The sequence below is a fragment of the Bison bison genome, unplaced genomic scaffold, assembly GCF_000754665.1.
Source record: "Bison bison bison isolate TAMUID 2011002044 unplaced genomic scaffold, Bison_UMD1.0 scf7180017864517, whole genome shotgun sequence".
Classification (NCBI taxonomy): domain Eukaryota; kingdom Metazoa; phylum Chordata; class Mammalia; order Artiodactyla; family Bovidae; genus Bison; species Bison bison.
The window spans coordinates 6,264,427-6,283,978 of record NW_011495070.1 but is presented as its reverse complement, the minus strand read 5'-3'; positions in this window follow the sequence as shown (position 1 = coordinate 6,283,978).

Below are 19,552 nucleotides of genomic sequence, written 5' to 3'. Positions count from 1 at the left end.
TGAGCAGGAGGCAACACCAGGGGCAGCCAGTCCTGTTCAGAAGGGGTGACAAATAGCCAGTACTACTTGCTTGGATTTCTTTTTATTCTTGGTTTGTTTTCTTTTTGTCTTTTTTTGGCTGTTTTTGTCAGGTTCTTCTCTATGAGGGCTGAGAGCTGTGTGGTACTCTCATGGTTGTCTTATCTTCTGATATAGTGAATTATTTCTTCTTGTTAAGTCGATAAGTCATGTCTGACTCTTTGCGACCCATGGACTGCAGCACGTCAGGCTTCCTTGTCCTTCACTATCTCCTGGAGTTTGCTCAGATTCAAGTCCGTTGAGTTGGTGATGCTATCTAACCATCTCATCCTCTGCTACCCTCTTCTCCTTTTGCCTTCAATCTTTCCCAGAATCGTGGTCTTTTCCAGTGAGTTGGCTCGTTCCATCAGATGGCCGTTCGAACTTCAGCATCAGTCCTTCCAATGAATATTCAGGGTTGATTTCCTTTAGGATTGACTGGTTTGATCTCCTTGCAGTCTGAGAGACTCTCAAAAGTCTTCTCTAGCACCACAGTTCAAAAGCATCAGTTCTTCAGTGCTTAGCCTGCTTTATGGTCCAGCTCTCACCTTGGTACATGACTATTGCAAAAACCATTCCTTTGACTAGACAGATCTTTATTGGCAAAATGCTATCTCTGCTTTTTAATATGCTGCCTAGGTTTGTCATAGCTTTCCTTCCAAGGAGCAAGCGTCTTTTAAATTCATGGCTGAAGTCATCATCCACAGTGATTTCTGCTTAATCAATCATTTTATGCTACTTCCTGATAGGGCTTTTCAAAAGCATGGCTTTGGGGTAAGAAGTACAGTTGGGAAACAATCAAGTCGTGTTTATGATTTGGGTTTGTTTACTAGCTGAAGAGTGCCTTGCATGACCAAGTGATATCCTTTCATTTTTGTAGAAAATCAAGCAAATGTATCAATTGATAGATTTAAAAAAATTTTTGGTTATCCTTTATCTGTGTAATGTTTGGGAATTCCTGAATAGGAGAATTTTCTTAATGGAAATTAAAATTTTCTATTAAATTTTATTCATTGGAACTCAAGGTTTAGTAAGAGGCAAGGTAAATGCAGACTTCTAGATCCTAACCAGAGTTTCAGATTTAACAGACCTTGACTGGGCCCCCAAATAGGCATTAACACACTCCCAGGTTATTCTGATGCAGGTGGTTGGAGTCGTGGTTTGAGGAAACAGATCATATAACGCTTGACCGTGGAGGGAGGAGCTCTCCACTCAACCCCTCCTCACGTGTTTTCGTATAATTTTCTCTCAGATAGCTGTTGTGTTTTCACGCAGTTCAGGAGGGCGGCTTCTGATAGTGCAGAGCGTCACCTGCATTGTTCTCAGTCTCAGGTTTATTCCTGCTACAAAGATTGAAGGATGATCTGAAATCAAATACGTTTGTCTGGGAGCTGAATGTCTGTCAGGCCCAGCATTGATTTCTCGAGCTTGAGTTCTCAGTAAATGTCTTTCCAGTGAGAATTCCAATCAGGATTCTAAAGGTTATATAAAATAGGCCTGATTTCTGAGCCTTCTCTGGGGAGAAAGCTTAATTTATAAGCAAAAAGGGGGAGAAATCCACTCCCCACCACTGCTTGTTTTGTAATCAGCACACAGTTCATGTTTTAGAATAAAACGGCTATGTTGATTACGGGTGTGAACCAGCCTGAGCCAGAAAATGTCTCTGTGCAGAGGATCTTTAAGGATGAAATATTTGCACTTCGGAGAATGAAAAGATAGCAAAATGAAATCTAGGCAGAACTGTAAGGAAGTTTGCCTTGGAGAGTCTCGATTTCTCCAGGTGCTCTTACAGTGTTCCACCATCAGGGGGCAGCATTGCACTTTGGTTGGAAAATGGGCTCGGTGGCAAGCAGCCCTTTAAAGGAAAATACATCCAAGTGAGCAAAACTAAAAACCAGAATATTAGCAAGAACCAGAAAACCAACAACATAGAACCTAAACCCTCTTTGTTATAACGTGCCATCTTTGCTTTTCTTGGTGTACAGAGTTTAATATTGTCGTATTAAGACTCTCCAGGGCATACTTTAGCGGTTCATTAATACACACTTAGGGGTGGTGGATAATGCAGTGAGAGATTATTTTTCCTTTTCCTCACTTTTTGTTTGGCTCTCCCATCTTTTCTCACTGTCCTTCTGTCTTGTTGCCAAGTAGCTACTCCCCTACCTACTCCCCTCTAGGAACAGACAGGCCTGGCAGCCGGTTGTCTTTGGCATTGCTGGTCATCTTTGGCATTGCTGGTCATCTTTGGCATTGCTGGTCGTCTTTGGCATTGCTGGTCATTTTGTGGAGCTGGCAGATGTGTGCAGAGCTGACTGCAAAGCCCTGTCTTTCCTCTTTCTTGGTGTGAAATTACACTCACAATTTGCGTGATTCTGGGAAGTTTCTAGGGATCACACTACTTTTATGCACCCATACAAACACACTTTTAAAGGAATCAAGCTATCATTTTACAGGGAGTGATACAAAATAAATAGATGCTCAAATGTTGCATCTTTTAAATTGACTCATATTATTACTGGATAAAGTGTGGGTGGATTAAAAACAAATCCAACCGTTGGTTTTAGGAAGAAGTTCCATCAATACATGGATTTTGTGTTTGTTCACGACGTAGCCCACCTTCTGGCTTTGCTTTTGAGCAATGAGTTTCCTGGGGACTGAGGTCAGGCTGGGTATCTGCATTGGCTTTCTTCTTTGTCCCAGTCATTGTTTTGTTTCTGGGCTCATGGAATTACACAGGCTGAGGGTTTCTTAAAGGCAAGTTCTAAAATTCACCCTCCAAGAATAGCTATGAACCCCAAGTATCTTTGTTTCTCTGAAATTTGTTTATAGACACTTACATATGCTTATGGGCTTCCCTGGTGGCTCAACTGGTAAAGAATCCACCTGCAATGTGGGAGACCTGGATTTGATCCCTGGGTTCGGAAGATCCCCTGGAGAAGGGAAAGGCTACCCAGGCCTGGAGGGTTCCATGTACTCTATAGTGCATGGGATCGCAGAGTTGGCCGTGACTGAGCGACTTTCACTTCACTTCACATATGCTTTCCAGTGTGATTCCACCATTTTTGGAGGGGGATTCATAAAGACTAGCTCCAAAGGTAATTTTCTATTTATGTCCTTCTACAAGGAAGTCTATTTCGCTTCTTCTACCCTTTTCTTCTTGTGCAAGAAGCAGACAGTTTGGGAAACTTGACTTTGAACAGGAGCAGAAGTATGCACAGGGCAGGGGATAACAGGCACTATAAAGATTAATTATCCTCATTGGAATCTAGCTTGACTGGGCAAGGTGAGACCGTGCAATTATTTAATCACATTGGCTCTCTTGGCTTCAGAGGCCTGGAGTGCTGGGGTAGCCCTGCCTTCCCACTTCATTTATGTGAGGAATTGCTCCTCACCTCCTTGCTCCCCTCTGGACCCTCAGGCAGAAGAAAAGGAGCAATCGATCTGGCAGGAGATGCTCCCGTCTCTGCCTCCTCCTGGCCTGCGTTGTCCGTGGTGAATTCTCAGTGTTCAGTTGGAGCCTTGCTGCTAGGCAGCAACGCCTGCCCTGCCCGGGTCAGGCCGCTCCCCTCTGTGTGTAGTGGTTGGATTTTCCCTCTTGCTCATGACTTTTTAAGGCTTTCTTCTGGCTCAGGAACGATTCCCCATGTTGCAGGTCAGAGTATGCCATTGGGTCAGAATACGCTGGAGCAGCACTGTCTGGCAGGACCTGCTGTGCTGAGAAGGAAGCTCTGTATCTGCTCTGTCCGATATGGCAGGCATTGGCCCATTGTGGCTATTACCATTTGAAATGTGGCTGCTGTGATTAATGAACTACATTTTTAATTCATATTAACTTAAAGTTAAGTAGTTACCTATGGCCAGTGAAAGACCCAGCTGCACCCACAATACCCAGACTTTTCATGGATTATTTTTGTTTATTTTTGTTTTTATGATGGAGCTTGACTGTTGCACTGTGATACGGAAGGGCTGGTTTACACCGCAGCCCCTCTGTTATTAATGTAGTTTTCCACATTTCAGCAGACTCTCTTGTTCCTCATCATACATTGTGCCCTCCTGTTTGTATCTTGGCCAGGTCTCTCCTCATCAGCATCCAGAGAGGGACAGGAGAATGGAGGTTTACTCATTGTCATAGTTCCTTGTTTCATGGTGGGGTGAAAGATCTTAATCACCATGGAAGCTGCTCTCTCAAAACAGAAAGAGTTAGGTTGTGTCTTCTCCAGACACTGGAGTCTTGCATATCCATGGATTTCTGCCACGGTGGTGCCTCCTGCTTAGCGACCCAGTCTGGCAGTCAAGCACCCTGTTTAGTGTAGGTTTTCAAAGATTTTTAAAGAGATTTAATGCATGTATAAGGCCAGGTGACAGTTTGTCAAGATGAACCCTTAAAAAAAAATTGCTTTAGGATCCAAATGTCCATGGTCCCAGCTAGACCTAGTGAGAAAGGGATAGGACATAAAATATCAAAGAAATAAGAATTGGGCTTCTCAGGTGACCCAGTGGTAAAGAATCCACCTGTCAATGCAGAAGACGTAGATTCAATTCCTGGGTCGGAAAGATCCCCTGGAGGAGGAAATGGCAACCCACTCCAGTATTCTTGCCTGGAAAATCCCATGGACAGAGAAGCCTAGCGGGCTACTGTCAACGGGGTCACAAGAGTTGAACATGACTTAGTGACTAAATGGCTGAGGGACCACAAGTCTCTTAGTCATCCAGGCTGAGCTGTGGAGTCATGATCAGTGGTATCCCATCTTCCCAACCTCCAGCATCCAAACTGGCCCCAAGCTGATCAGTCAACACATTTTTCTTCTGCTGCCTCCACCAAGCTGACACTCAGACCTGTGCACCTCACGCCTTAGTGACTAAAATTACACAAATAGAGAAAAGGAAAAAAGGTTCTGCGAAACCATTCTCTGGGTTCCTGTGGTTTACACTTGCTAGTTAATTTGAACCTTACCTTCAGTCTCTCAGAGTGACAGAAACAGCAGCCAGTCTGCTGTTGTACAAGCACGTGGATGCAGTCTAGTTGCTAACACCCTTGCAAAATGTCCCCAGAAATGCAGCTCACGGAGAGAGTTCTTTAAATTAAGCTAGATTTGTAAAGAGCCCATTTACTGCCTGACTTAGAGCTAAATCCTGTGGCAGAATGGAATTCGAGGCGTGTTGCCAGCAAACAGAAAACAGCTTGGGTACCAAACCGTGAGCCGGTGAGTGGCAGGGAAAGGAGGGATGTTAGAACAGAAGGCTTCCTGAAGTTGGAAGGGAGAGAAAAAAACCCAAACAGAAGGAAGTGTCTGGAGGCCAAGTATAGTGACGTTGTCCAAGAAAGCTGGGACATGGAGAACAGAGAATGAGGGAGAGGAAAAGAATAAGGAGGCTTCCCAGTAGAGAAGAAGCGGGTAGAGGAAGGAAAAGAGATAGCGGCTGCAGTGTTTTCCTGCTTTATATCCTTAAAGGGCTGGGGCTGAATAGCAAGTCATTTCAACAGGCGGCCAGACGGAAGCCAGCCAGCAGGCAAAACTGCTTACCAGCCTAGGTCATGAGTGCAAACAAGCAAGTAGGCAGACAGACCCCATCTTTATGTTCTTGTTCTCTGTTCTTTCTGGGCCACTTTCTCTTCACTTATTTATTTGGCTCTGTTGAGTCTTAGTTGTGGCACTCTGACTGTTAGTTGTAGCATGTGGGATCTACTTCCCCGACCAGGGATCAAACTCAGGCCTCCTGCATCGGGAGTGTGGCGTCTTAGCCACTGAACCAACAGGGACGTCTCTGCTTTTTTTTGTAAATTGAAATATAGTTAATTTACAGAGTTGTGTTAGTTTCAGGTATACAGCAAAGTGATTCAGTTACACACACACACACACACACACACATATTCCTTTTCAGATTCTTAATCCTTTATAGATTATTACAAGATATTGTGTACAGTTTCATGTGATATGCAGTAGGTTCTTGTTGTTTATTTTATATGTAGTAATGTGTATCTGCTAATCCCAAACAATTTATCTCCCCCAGAACTTTGTTAGCCCCTTTGGTAACCTTAAGTTTGTTTTCTACAGGGGTAAGAGTTGGACTGTGAAGAAGGCTGAGCGCCGAAGAATTGATGCTTTTGAACTGTGGTGTTGGAGAAGACTCTTGAGAGTCCCTTGGACTGCAAGGAGAGTCAACCAGTCCATTCTGAAGGAGATCAGTCCTGGGTGTTCTTTGGAAGGAATGATGCTAAAGCTGAAACTCCAGTACTTTGGCCACCTCATGCGAAGAGTTGACTCATTGGAAAAGACTCTGATGCTGGGAGGGATTGTGGGCAGGAGGAGAAGGGGACAACAGAGGATGAGATGGCTGGATGGCATCACTGACTCGATGGACGTGAGTCTGAGTGAACTCCGGGAGGTGGTGATGGACAGGGAGGCCTGGCGTGCTGCGATTCATGGGGTCACAAAGAGTCAGACGCGACTGAGTGACTGAACTGAACAGAAGTCTGTTTCTGTTTTGTAAATGAGTTGATTTGTATCATTTTTGAAGAGTCCATATATAAGTGATATATATTTGTCTTTTTCTTCCTGATTTACCTCATTGACTGTGATAATCTCTAGGTCTGTCCATGTTGTATCAAGTGGCATTATTTCATTCCTTTTTTTGGGCTGAGTAATATTCTATTTGTTTATATGCACCACATCTTCTTTATCCATTCATTTGTTGATTGATATTTACATTGCTTCTTTTTTCTTTTAATGGGAGAACTTTTTCAGATATTCCTGTATAATTGATTTTAAACCTCTTGGAGAAGAATTTGGACAGTGATGAGAAAGTGGGTTTCCCTACAACCAGCCCACATCTCAGGGCCTCCTGTCCAAACTCAGTCCTTCCACATTTTCTCCATAAACAAAGACACTGACTGCTTGAGATCCAATCACAAATGCTAACCTGCCTTATACCTTGGGCCTCTCACTTTGTTTGCTCCGGAACCTTCTGGGGCGGGGGGAGCTGTTAAGAATATGGTTGCCTTGACCCCACCTCCATAGATCTTGGATTCTCAAGTGTAGGCAGCATCTCTAAGAGAAACTCAGGCTGGGGAATACTAAGAAATGGGGTAAAGTTCTAAAATGCAAATATTTTAGGGCTCGGAGGATGAAGCAATCTGAGTTCTGTAGTTGAATACAAGATTCTTTAAACTCTAGAGTGAAATACAATTTTCAAAAGTTTCGCACACATGACTTCATAGAATCCCATAGTAACCTGCCCCCCGGCCCCGCCCAGCTACATTGCCTCTCCCCTCTCCCCTCTCGCCTCTCCCCTTTCCCCTCTCGCCTCTTGCCTCTCCCCTCTTGCCTCTCGCCTCTCGCCTCTCCCCTCTCCCCTCTCGCCTCTCCCCTTTCCCCTCTCGCCTCTCGCCTCTCCCCTCTTGCCTCTTGCCTCTCACCTCTCGCCTCTCCCCTCTCGCCTCTCGCCTCTCCCCTCTCCCCACTGGTAAACTCTAGTTTGTTCTCTGTGAGTCTGCTTTTTTGTTTGTTTGCTTGATTCACTAGTTTGTTATATTCTTTTAGATTACACATATAAATGATACCATATGGTAGTCGTCTGTCTCTGACTTTCATTGAACACAATATCCTCTAAGTCCATCCATGGTGCAGCAAATAGCAAAAGTTTGTTCTTTTTAATAGCTGAATAGTATTCCATTATATTATATATATGTGTGTGTGTGTGTGTGTGTGTATACATGCAAATATATATTACATCTTCTTTATCCATTTATCTATTAATGGACACTCAGTTGTAAAGCAATCTAATTTGATCTTAGTTAAAAATTCCCTGAAAAGAAAGTTTCCTGGAATGACTTCGGTATCAGTTCAGTCGCTCAGTCGTGTCTGACTCTTTGTGACCCCATGAACTGCAGAACGCCAGGCCTCCCTGTCCATGACCAACTCCCGGTGTCCACGCAAACCCATTTCCATTGAGTTGGTGATGCCATCCAACCATCTCATCCTCTGTTGTCCCCTTCTCCTCCTGTCCTCAATCTTTCCCAGCATCAAGGTCTTTTCCAATGAGTCAGCTCTTTGCATCAGGTGGTCAAAGTATTGGAGTTTCAGCTTCAACATCAGTCCTTCCAATGATTGGAAATTAAGGACAAAGGAGCTAGAGGGTGACTTCTTTCTCTCCCACCATAGTTTTTGGTCTAGTAAACTCCTCTTTTTTCTTTATAGTTAATTACTGAAAGTAGACCAAATTATGAACCTATTTTATGGAGGGTTCGGGTGAGGAGAGTATTTGTGCTCAGAGATCTCCCCATCTTGGCATCTGGTTTGTGGTTCTATCCATCCTGTTAGCGGGGACACTTTCTGAGTCCCCAGGCCCCCAAGTCAGCTCCTGCCACATTCCATTTGTCTGGAGGGCTGGCCTCTACCCAGGGCCACTATAGGATGGGAGCTGCAATATTCGACTCTCCATCCTGCTAGGCCACTTACTTTCTCTGGGACTGTGGGAAAACGACGCTCTGAGCCCCCAGTTCCCTCCACTGAAACAGTGGGTGTAATCATCATTCTACTGAGTTGTAATTGTTTTTTTTTTTTTTTTTAATTTTAAAAAATGTTTTTGATGTGAATCATTTTTAAAGCCTTCATTGAATTTGTTACAGTATTGCTTCTGTTTATGTTCTGGTGTTTTGGCTGTGGGGGCTATGGCGATCTCAGCTCCCTGACCAGGGATTGAGCCTGCACCCCCTGCATTGGAAGGCAAAGGCTTGACCACTAGGCTTCCCTCCTCTTACCCATCAGAGAACTTCCTACCCTCCTCGATGCCCAGGTTTTTTCTCTCCCATCTGCTGGGTTATTAGAAATAACCCTTACCTCAAACCTGGGCTTCCCTGGTGGCTCAGACAGAAGAGAAGCTGCCTGCAATGTGGGAGACCTGGGTTTGCTCCCTGGGTTGAGAAGATCCCCTGGAGAAGGGCATGGCAACCCACTCCAGTATTCTTGCTCGGAGAATCCCCACGAACAGAGGAGCCTGGCGGGGTACAGTCCATGGGGTTGCAAAGAGTCTGACATGACTGAGTGATGAAGTACAGCACAGCACCAACCTGACACAGGTGAGGTGGCTCTCAGTGGTCATAAGCCTTGTCTGCCTTCAGATACTGTGTGTGTGTGTGTGTGTGTGTGTGTATTAGTTGCTCAGTCGTGTCCGACACTTTGCAACCCCATGGACTGTAGCCTACCGGGCTTCTCTGTTCATGGGATTCTCTAGGCAAGAATACTGGAGTGGGGTGCCATTCCCTTCTCCAGGGGATCTTCCCAACTTAGGGATTGAACCCGGGTCTCCCACATTGCAGGCAGATTCCTTACCATCTGAGCCACCAGGGAAGCCCTTGGATCTTCCCGACTTAGGGATTGAACCCAGGTCTCCCACATTGCAGGCAGATTCCTTACCATCTGAGCCACCAGGGAAGCCCTTGGATACTCTAGTTATTGTTGTCAGTTATTCCAAGAAGACCCAAGAAGCTAGTATAGGTTCTTCCTACAAGGGGAGGAAGTAGTAGTTTCCTCCTACAAGGCAAGGTCAGCCTGGTTATTTCAGGACCCTCCGAGTTGTGAGTGCCTAAGATCAGAAGAACCCAAGAGTTCTCCAGTGGCGTGGTGAAGCACAAGCACTTGTGGGTGGAGTGGGATTTGCCGTGTGTTTTCAAGGACTGATGTGTAAAATTTTGACTGCCCTTGTCCTTGATCCTACCTGAGCAGTAGGCAAGATGGAGCGTCTGACACCCCTCGTGGGAATTCAAACATGTTAGACTCACTGACAGGCAATCATGCTTCTAATGAGGGCAGAAGAATTTAACTCCATAAAAAACCAATTAGAATTGACAGTGCAAATGTAAACAGGTCCCTGGTGAATAATTTTGCTGGGCCTTCTTTCTTTGCTGCTGTATTTGTTGATGAAGACCATAACCAAGCACGGAAGGCAGATGCTCAAGTCTGTTCCAGCAGGGTGGGACGGATGTGTGCCTCCAGCTGAAGATATGATGTGACACACCATATGAATCGAATCCACAGACACAGTACCTGGGAACGGTCCTGTGAAAATGGCATTTTTGGTCTCTTTTTGGAGGCGAGTGTTTGATCCTGTGATGACTTGGTGTAGATGTTGTTGTAGATCATTTTTTGTCAGTTTCAAGAGATTCAGGCAGTAGAAGGAAGTGTTTGGTCACATGTTTTGATTTCCCCTGAGATTCTTGGCCAATCACACTGAGTAATTGTGTGAATGTTTGGGGTTTTTCCTTCTGTTTTAACAACTGGATTTTAAGGACTTTCCTTTGGGTTAGTTTATGAGTTGTTCCCTTTTATGGCAAATTGGGGTTTCATCTAGCAATACAGAGTTCCATTATTAAAAATTGTAATTAATCAGTATTCTTTTAATCAGAGTCTCTCTCAGTCAAGAGACTCTGAGATAAAGCTGTGTCATTGTGCCAAAAAGTCATTGTGAAAACAGTGGCCTTCTCTTCATTATTGTTTTCTTCTAGTGCTTCAGAATACATGTATTAGGATGCTTGTTCTCTTCTTTAAGCAAGATTATAATCCTAAATATTGGTCTTACAAAAAACTCTTTGGTTTATTAATAACATCAGGGATAAATAACATATAACAGGGATAAATAGCATAAATAACATCAAGGATAAATATACTCTCAGGAGTTGAATGTTGTCTTCATTTTCCTATTAAAATTTTTTTATTTTATATTGGAGTATAGTTGATTTACAAGGTTTGTGTTAGTTTTAGGTATACAGCAAAGTGATTCAGTTATACATATATGTATTTCCATTCTTATTCAGATTCTTTTCCCATTTATGTTATTACATACTATTGAGTAGAGTTCCCTGTACTATACAGTAAGTCCTTGTTAATTATCTATTTTTACATATAGTAGTATGTATATATTAATTCCAAACTCCTCACTTATTCCTTCCCCCCACTTCCCCTCTGGCAGCCATAAGTTTGTTTTTGAAGTCTATGAGTCCATGTTGCAAATAAGCCCACTTGTATCATTTTTCTAGATTTCACATAAAAGTGATATCATATGATATTTGTTCTTTCTCTGACTTACCTTGCTCAGTATAATAATCTCTAGGTCCATCCTCATTTTCTTATTTTAAAGTCTTTGCTTCAAAACTACACAAATCATTATTCATCCTCAGCTTCTTTTGATGGAGATTTTATATAAAAGAAACCAGAGACTCAGTGCCCCAGTGAGTGGCTCTTCATCTGTGGGCTCTGCACCTCTAGGAGAAGGGAGTTTGTTTACAACACTGCTGTGATGGGTCCAGAAAGCTGTTTTTGCTCTGTATCTTTTGTTGGTGAGATAAATAATATTTTACACACATATGTCATGATTATTTTTCAATGTATGTGGGTACTTTGTTGTTCGTTTGCTAAGTCGTGTCCTACTCTTTGTGACCCCATGAACTGTAGCATGCCAGACTTCCCTGTCCTTCACTATCTCCCAGAGTTAGCTCAAACTCACGTCCATTGCACTGATGATGCCATTCAACCATCTCATCCTCTGTTGCCTCCTTCTCTTCCTGCCCTCAATCTTTCCCTGCATTAGGGTCTTTTCCTAATGAAAGTCAGTTCTTTGTATCAGGTGGCCAGAGTATTGGAGCTTTGGCTTCAGCGTCAGTCCTTGCAATGAATATTCAGGGTTGATTTCCTTTAGGATTGACTGGTTTGACCTCCTTGCTGTCCAAGGGACTCTTAAGCATCTTCTCCAGCATCACAGTTCGAAATGGGGATTCACAGTTGTTTTCTATGATTATGGATTTTCCTAATTGATAGCTACTGAAAGGGCAGCTCTTAACACGTGGGGAGTTGGCATGGCAAAAAAGACATCTCATATTTTTTAAATATTGGGAACACCTGTCCTAAACTGAAATTGGATGTCCAAGTGTTTTGAATCTATACCCTTACTTATATCATGAGTGTGTTGGTTATTTTTAAGATATCTCTGCTCAAGTTTCTACTCTGAAAGGAAGATGGCTCACTGCTTCTGATGGTCAGCTGCTTCTGAGCAGAGGCGAGCACTGAGAAGGGGGTGCCTTCTGTCACAATTCAGTGGTGTCAAAAGGCCCTCTGTAGTAAGCTCTCAGTGCATTTGTGGGCATTTTGCTCTGCCTGCTAGGAGACATTAGCAGTAAATATTCATTCTATTTTTGCAGTGACTGAGAACAATTTTTCATTTCTGAGGATTGCTTTCCTTGTGCTTCATTTTTACTCGTTAGTTCACTTCTCTTTTCTGGCTCGTGACTGCTCTACCTCCACAAATGGAAGTTCAGGACTTTATAAAAGAATCCAGTATTGCTTACCCAAAGCCATTCTCAAGGGAGAAAGGAGGGAAACCATCTTCCCTGAGTGCCTGCCCCATGCTCCATGTAAACCTTACCTTCTTAGATGTCATGATTGCCATTATCACGGAGAGGGATGTGGGGCTTGGAGAGGGTCAGTGTCATGCTGATGGTGGCTGCAAAAGAGGTGGGGAGTTTGGGAATCAGTCTTGGGTCTGGAGATTTCTAAAATCTGTGCTTTCCTTCCCTCCCTTCCTTCCATCTCTGTAATACTTAAGGACTTATTAACCACTTTGGATTTTGGGGTGAAGTTACATTTTTCATGGATACATGAGCTTTATTTTGCACTCAAGATTTCACTTATATTCTCAAATAAGTCCCAGCCTCTCCTCTGGGATTCTTATTTATTTATTTTCAATTGAAGGACAATTGCTTTGCAGTATTGGTTTCGTTTCTGTCATGTATCAATGTGAATTAACCATAGGTGTACATGTGTCCCTTCCCTCTTGAACCCTCCCTCCCACCTCCCACTCTTTCCCACCCCTCTAGGTTGTTATAGAGCCCTGGTTTGATTTCCTTGAGTCATATAGCAAATTTCTATTGGCTATCTATTTTACATATGGTAGTGTATATGTTTACATGCTACTCTCTCCATTCATCTGGGATTTTTTTTTTATGTCTAGGAAAATCCAAACATAAATTTATATATTTTCAGGTTAATAACTTGAAAACCTACTAACAAACAGTTCTAATTATATGTTAGAAAGTGAAGTGTTTTGCTTTGTGCTTTCAGACAAGAGCGTGCTCACAGGAACAATAGAAACAAATTCCAAATGTGGACTCTCTCAACCGACAACTAACCTTTTGCTAATAACATTCACCTGTGTTGTAGTGTTATTGTCTTGAGAGGTCAAAGCATTGGGATGCGTTTACCCCAAGGGTCTTTCCTGTGTGCTGATATCTATCATTCTGCCCTCCTCTGTGTTGAGAGGCAGTGAATATAGAATCTAAACATACTGTCAAACCTTGCTGGCTTGTCATTTCCCCTTTGTTCAGTCTCCTGTTTCATCATTAATTCTGTCATTTTCCTATTTCTTGTCAAGACTTTGAGCCATGAGCTGTGATGGACAGCTCACAATTCTGACCTTTCCCGCCTCTCACATTCTTTGGCAGAAGCACTTACAGTAGTAAACAGCCGACTGGAGAACTGCCGTTGGTGGGACAACCAGCCCCGGCCTCCTTTCCCAGGCCAGAGTCCTGTTCCCAGGCAGCTCCGGCGTGGGGCCGAGTGTGGCCCTGACACCGAAGCTGGGTCCCAGCCGTCTTTCTGAGCGCCCAGCGTGCCTGGGCCCTCTATGTGGGCTGTGACTTCCTGTACCCTACCCTCCTCAACCACTTTGCAGAGGATGAAGCTTTGGGGCTTCCTAAGACAAAATGCAGTGCCTTCCAAAGAGCTGCTCCCCAGCACTGAGTTACTGACCCCAGGCTCCTGAGACCTCTGGTCTGGAAGCACTCCAGCCCAGCTCTCCTTCTCTGGGGCCTCTCAGAACACACAGGATGCCCCTCTCTTCAGGGCCGCTTTCTGTTTCTCGGTCCCCATGGCATGCAGAAATTAGACCTTCAGGCTCTCAGCGTTATTCTAGTGGTCCAGGGAAGTGAGAACGGGGAACACGCTGGATGCTGCCTCTGAGAGAATGACCTGCTTCATCTGCTCCTGCTGTGGAGGTGAGGCTGGCTGGCGGCTCAGGTGAGAGGGAGCATCTTGGAGTCTAGATGAGCTGTTACATGTCTTGTACTAATTAGCCCGTCGTTCCCCTCTGTCTTAACCAAGGTTATTACCTTATTACCCTGGACTTGTCATTACTGGATCTGTTCTCTTTGTTTACGGTCTCCAGTTCCCTTAAGGCCTTATAAGAACAAAGTAACAAGATGAAAGAAACATGGTGGGCCTGTCAGGAAGCAAATGCTTGAGGCTGTATTGAAGCAAAACTCCCATTCCTTTATCATCCATTCGTCCATCCATCCATTCGTCCATCCATCCATCCATCAATCCATCCACTTGTCAAAATTTTTTTTAAAGTGTGTTCAGTGTGCCCAAAATCATGTGAATTGCTCAAAATATAGATGTAACTCAAGTGTATAAAAAATTGTCAGCCTTCCAGGATCACTCTTCATTTTGTGAGCCTAAGTGACCTGTACCTTTATTCTGCGAACTGCAGAAATCCAGTCACTCTTTCTAAGGGCTGTGTGAGGATATACCTATGCCTGCTGGTGTCACCTCTTTCTCTGGGTGCTGCTCTGTCTTGGGATTCTCTCATCACCTCTTCTCCTCTGCCTCTACTTCTCCAGGAGCTGTCTGTGCTCTGGTTTGTTTCAAAACATAAACACACTTTCTTCCTTCATTGCCTAAGGCTGCTATTCGGGGGTAGGGGTGAACAGGTCACAGTGGCACCTTAGAAGTCCTTGTGAGAGAATTGTAACCTAGACAAGGAAAGCCTGAGGAATATGTTGGCCTTCACTGCTCCAAAAGCATCTCCCATCACCCACCTCCCATCTCCCTGGCCAGCCATCATTTTGCTAGTGAGTCACTTGCCACTCATCCAGGCTTTCCCTTTCTCTAGCCTCAGGCTCTTCACTTGAGAAGAGCAGGGAGGACTGTCTTAGCAGCTGGATAATGTCTCCTTAGGGGTGCCCCAGGCCCCCCAAGGGCTTGATTTTTGACATTGTTTGGTTTCTTATTGTCTTCCTCTTTTCATATCTGACCTCAGGCACATTCTTTGCAAATTAAAAAGCATGCCATAGTGTTTTCCCCAATTAAAAAAAAAAACCAAGTTTTCTCCAAAGATAAATCAGTCACACCAGCTAGAATGTAGAGATAGCTATGGGCAGCTTTTACAGTTGCATTTTGTTTCATAATTAAGATGGCAGCATCCCTGCCAGCAATCTGGGCATAGCAGGAGAGACAGTGCACTAAGCAACTTTGTAGCAAAATATTATGAGTGATGGGACAGGGGTGTGCAATGGCTGCTATAGGACCACACAGGAGGAAGTGTTTAGTCCCACCGGCTGCTTCCTGAAAGGCTTTGCAGACTGACTTGAGTTAGGAATTTTCCAGGAAGATAATGGGGAAACGGCATTCTAAGCAGCTAGAACAGTATGTAAAAGTCACAGAGGTGTTCAGAGGCCTGGCAGCTTGGAGGAACAACGAGTGTTGGTGTGTTAGGAACATGGGATGAAAGGATGGGCAAGGACTCCCTAGCATGCTCAGGATTGACAATTCTCCCTGAATCAGCCACGCCACTGTGAACTCTGTGCTTTCAAGGCGGCTGCGGCAGAGGATGTGCAGAGGATGAACTGGGGAGATGCCAGGTGGGAGCCTTCTACTCATGAAGGCCTGAATTCCAGCAGGGCATGGAGATCAGATATACATGTGAGCGTGCGTAGTCACTTCAGTCATGTCCGACTCTGTGCGACTCTATGGACTGCAGCCTGTCAGGCTCCTCGGACCGTGGGATTCTTGAGGCAAGAATACTGTAGGCAGTTGCCATGCCCTCCTCCAGGGGATCTTCCCAACCCGGAGATTGAACCTGTGTCTCTTATGTCTCCTGAATTGGCAGGCAGGTTCTTCACCACTAGCACTACTTGGGAAGCCCAGAGATCAGATACATGGCAGGCCAAGTGCCTTCATCGCCACCATGGGTTTGCTGGGGCTGCCCGGCTAGTGCATTGCATCCACCAGTGTGCCTGAGGTTGTGTCTGATTCATCACACAGAAAGTCAACCAATAAATGTGGGTTGAAAGAATGAACGGGGGAAGTTGGACATGGTGTCCAAAGATGTATTCAGTGATTGTCATTTCATGTCATACATCTCAATGTGACTGACAAGTCTTCCTTGTACTGACACGCACAATGTGAGTTCCCAAATAAACAGGGCACTTACATGCTACCATTTTAAAGGATAACTCCGGGATGGTTTAATAAAGAGATAAACTACAAAGCCGTAGGCAGGTTACAGGGAATCTACAAGTGATGGTAAAGTGCCCGAGTGCAGTCTTCACCCCTATAAACCCCCAAGGTGAGAGGAGGGATGTTCCTGGAGCCTGGAAGGAGAAAGTTGGGTAGGGCGGGCCACCCTGACGGGTCCTGTAGCCTTTAGTGGAGGTTCACAGTCAGCTGGAAGAACCCAAGGGAGTGCTACCTTGCCACAACTTTCCTCTCTCCCTCCATCTTCCAGCAGGCCACCCAGTTGGCTAAATTCTACCAGAAGCTGAAGGGCAAGGGGGCCTGTGGCCCCTCCCAGGCAGAGGGCAGGGTGTGTCTACCACTTTTGGTGGTTCCGCCCTTTTTACTTGAGATCAGAAGGCAGAAGGCGTGTGGAGGCAAACAGAATTCTTCCTCCCTGGAATGTCATCTGTGTGAATCTTCTGCTTTGGCTGCTGTCGCAAGGCAACACAGGCTTCACAGTAGACTCAGGCAGTTTTGTGTCCCTGCTCTGCATAGCTTCTGTGTGCCCTCTGATCTCTACAAAACCGACTGACAAGCCCAGCTCAGTGGCTAAGAGTGATTCAGTTGGGCGCTTAATTCCTACAGTAGCAAAGCGGAAGGACCTCCTTAAAGACGTGAACTTTGATCAGGGAACATATAGTCTCAGACAGAAGTTAGGGCTACTATTTAAATATTTGTGCTATGATTGAATAGAGGCCTGCGCTTTGATCGCCTTGAATGGGAAGGGAAGTGACACTTGTTGCACACCTATCAGATTCTATGTCACGTGCTTTGCAAGACTGAAGCTCTCAGGTCATTGAAATTGGCGGTCCATATTCATCATCACCCATCGGTCATAGCTCTGTTAAAAACTTGATAAAACTTGCCATCTCTGTGTAGTACTTCTGTAAGACTAAAGCTTTTTTGCAAAGCTTCGAAAAATTAAACTAATGTAAAACCTCTGTGGGGAATTGTTTTCATAGCTGGCTTGAAAGCATCAACGATTAAATAACAATGCTTCACGAGGCAGTCAAGCACGGTGCCCTGCTGAAGCTGCAGAGAAATCTGAATAAACAGAATGCAGAAGCTCAGTAGGAATTTGACCAGGCTAATAATATTTCATGGGTCTATAAACCTGTAATTTAGCCTCAGGATTTCTGCCCTTTGTTTCCCTTCTCAACTTGGTTTTCCCTCGTACTTTGTGACAAGGAAAATAAGGTTGTCATAAACCTTCCACCTTAGATGGTGGATTCACTGCAAGCAGCACTGGTTTTTACTACCGACCACAAATAAGAGACAATGGGGCTCGATGATACTATTGGGTTTTATGCAGCTGGAGTTGGTGCTGCTGGATTTGTAGGAAGTCTCCTGAGGCTCATGTGCTCCTTCTGGGAATTTTATTTTTCCAAATGAAGCCGACTGGAAGAGGTTTCAACTTTGATCACTTTTCTTTAATGACGTCATAATAATGGGGCTGGGTGAAATCACATGTCTCTTCGCCAGATTTCCCTAACACCCAGGTCCATTGCCCAAATGAAGAAGATAACCGACTGTGCTCAAGGAGACAGAGGATGCATGTCTTTAACAAGGTGTTACTGGAAGAAATACACTGACCAGATGCTAACATTAAATCATAATCTATCTGACTTTGCTACAGCCAAATTGAAATGGCATTACCGCCAATCACGAGCTCTTCTTTTAAAAATCTCACCGTTATAGAGATCTTTTCTTGAACTGTGACTTCGGTAGCCCTAGCTATCTAGCTAGGCACACACAAAAAGTCTTTTTTTGAAACAATTCACATTTTGTTCACTCTTGCTCTTACCTGCTAAGATATGAACTCTAGCACCTTGCAGAATGACCTCCACCTTCTCCAGTAATTTCTGGAAGTTTCTATGATGTGACTTATGTGTGCTTATGAGCTAGAAGGTTATCTCCCACGAGGTGTCTGGTCGATTTGCCACTCCCCGCTCCTGCTTCTGCTGGCTATTGCTGCAGCCACTCAAGGCACCAGAATGCCTTGTCATCAGAGCTTTGCTGTGTGCTCTGAGCCACCAGTGTAGCGGGCTATGCTATTTTAAGCCCAGAAATAAGGATACTGTTATTCTCTATTAGCCAGGTAGCAAGGCAGCACCGCTTATACTTCAAAAACTAAAAACATTTAAAAAATAAAAATAGCTTCTTTAGTTTTAATTTGAAGTCTATTTCCCTCCCCTTCTTCCCAAAATATGGGAGTTGGAAGAAATACCCAGGTGACAATCACCATGCTCTTTCTCACTGGCTGCTTGTCTTCCAGGCCTCTTTTGGGTCAGTTTACTCCAGGAACTTAGTCTGTCAAGTGACAATAGGGTCCTGGCCATCGTGCCTCACCAGATAATTAGACACGCTCATATTGGAGGCCTGGCACTGAACACCATTTAGTTTAAGCTGGGATTTCTTCATCATGGAGTGTGATTGACTTGAACATCAGTGCTTCGAGATTCTCTCAAGCTCAGGCCTAAGTGGACAGTGGGGTGAAGTGAACCAGAGGGATGGTCTCTGTTACAGGATGTTGTGTGCAGCCCCTCATTCGTATACTGGGGTCCTCACCCCCCAGTTTCTTAGAGTGTGACTACATTTGAGATGGGGTCTTTACGGAGGATTAAATGAAAATGGGACATTTAATGTGGGCTCTAATCCAGTATGGCTGGTATCCTTAGAAAAAGAGGAAATTAGGGCAGAGAGATACCACATGGAGGGAGAGGATGTGGAGACACAGAGAGAAGATGACCGTCTACAAGCCAAGGAGAGAGTCCTGGGACAGTCCTTTCCTCCCTGTCCTCAGAAGGAGCCAATCCTGCCAGTACCTTGATCTTATCATCTTGATCTTTAAAAAAAAATAATTTTAAAGGATTAGTTGCTTTATAGTGTTGTGTTAGTTTCTGCTGTGCAGCAAAGTAAATCAGTCATATATATATACATATATCCACTCAGTTTTAGATTTCTTTCCCATGTAGGTCGCCACTGAGCACTGAGTAGAGTTCCCTGAGTTATCCAGTGTTTTCTCATTAGTTATCTATCTTATACATAGTAGTGTATATATGTCAGTTGACATCTTGATCACTCGCCTCCAGAGCTGGGAGATGATGCGTTTCTGTTGTTTAAGCCACCTGATCTGTCTGTGGTCCGTCCTATGTTACGGCAGCCCTCGT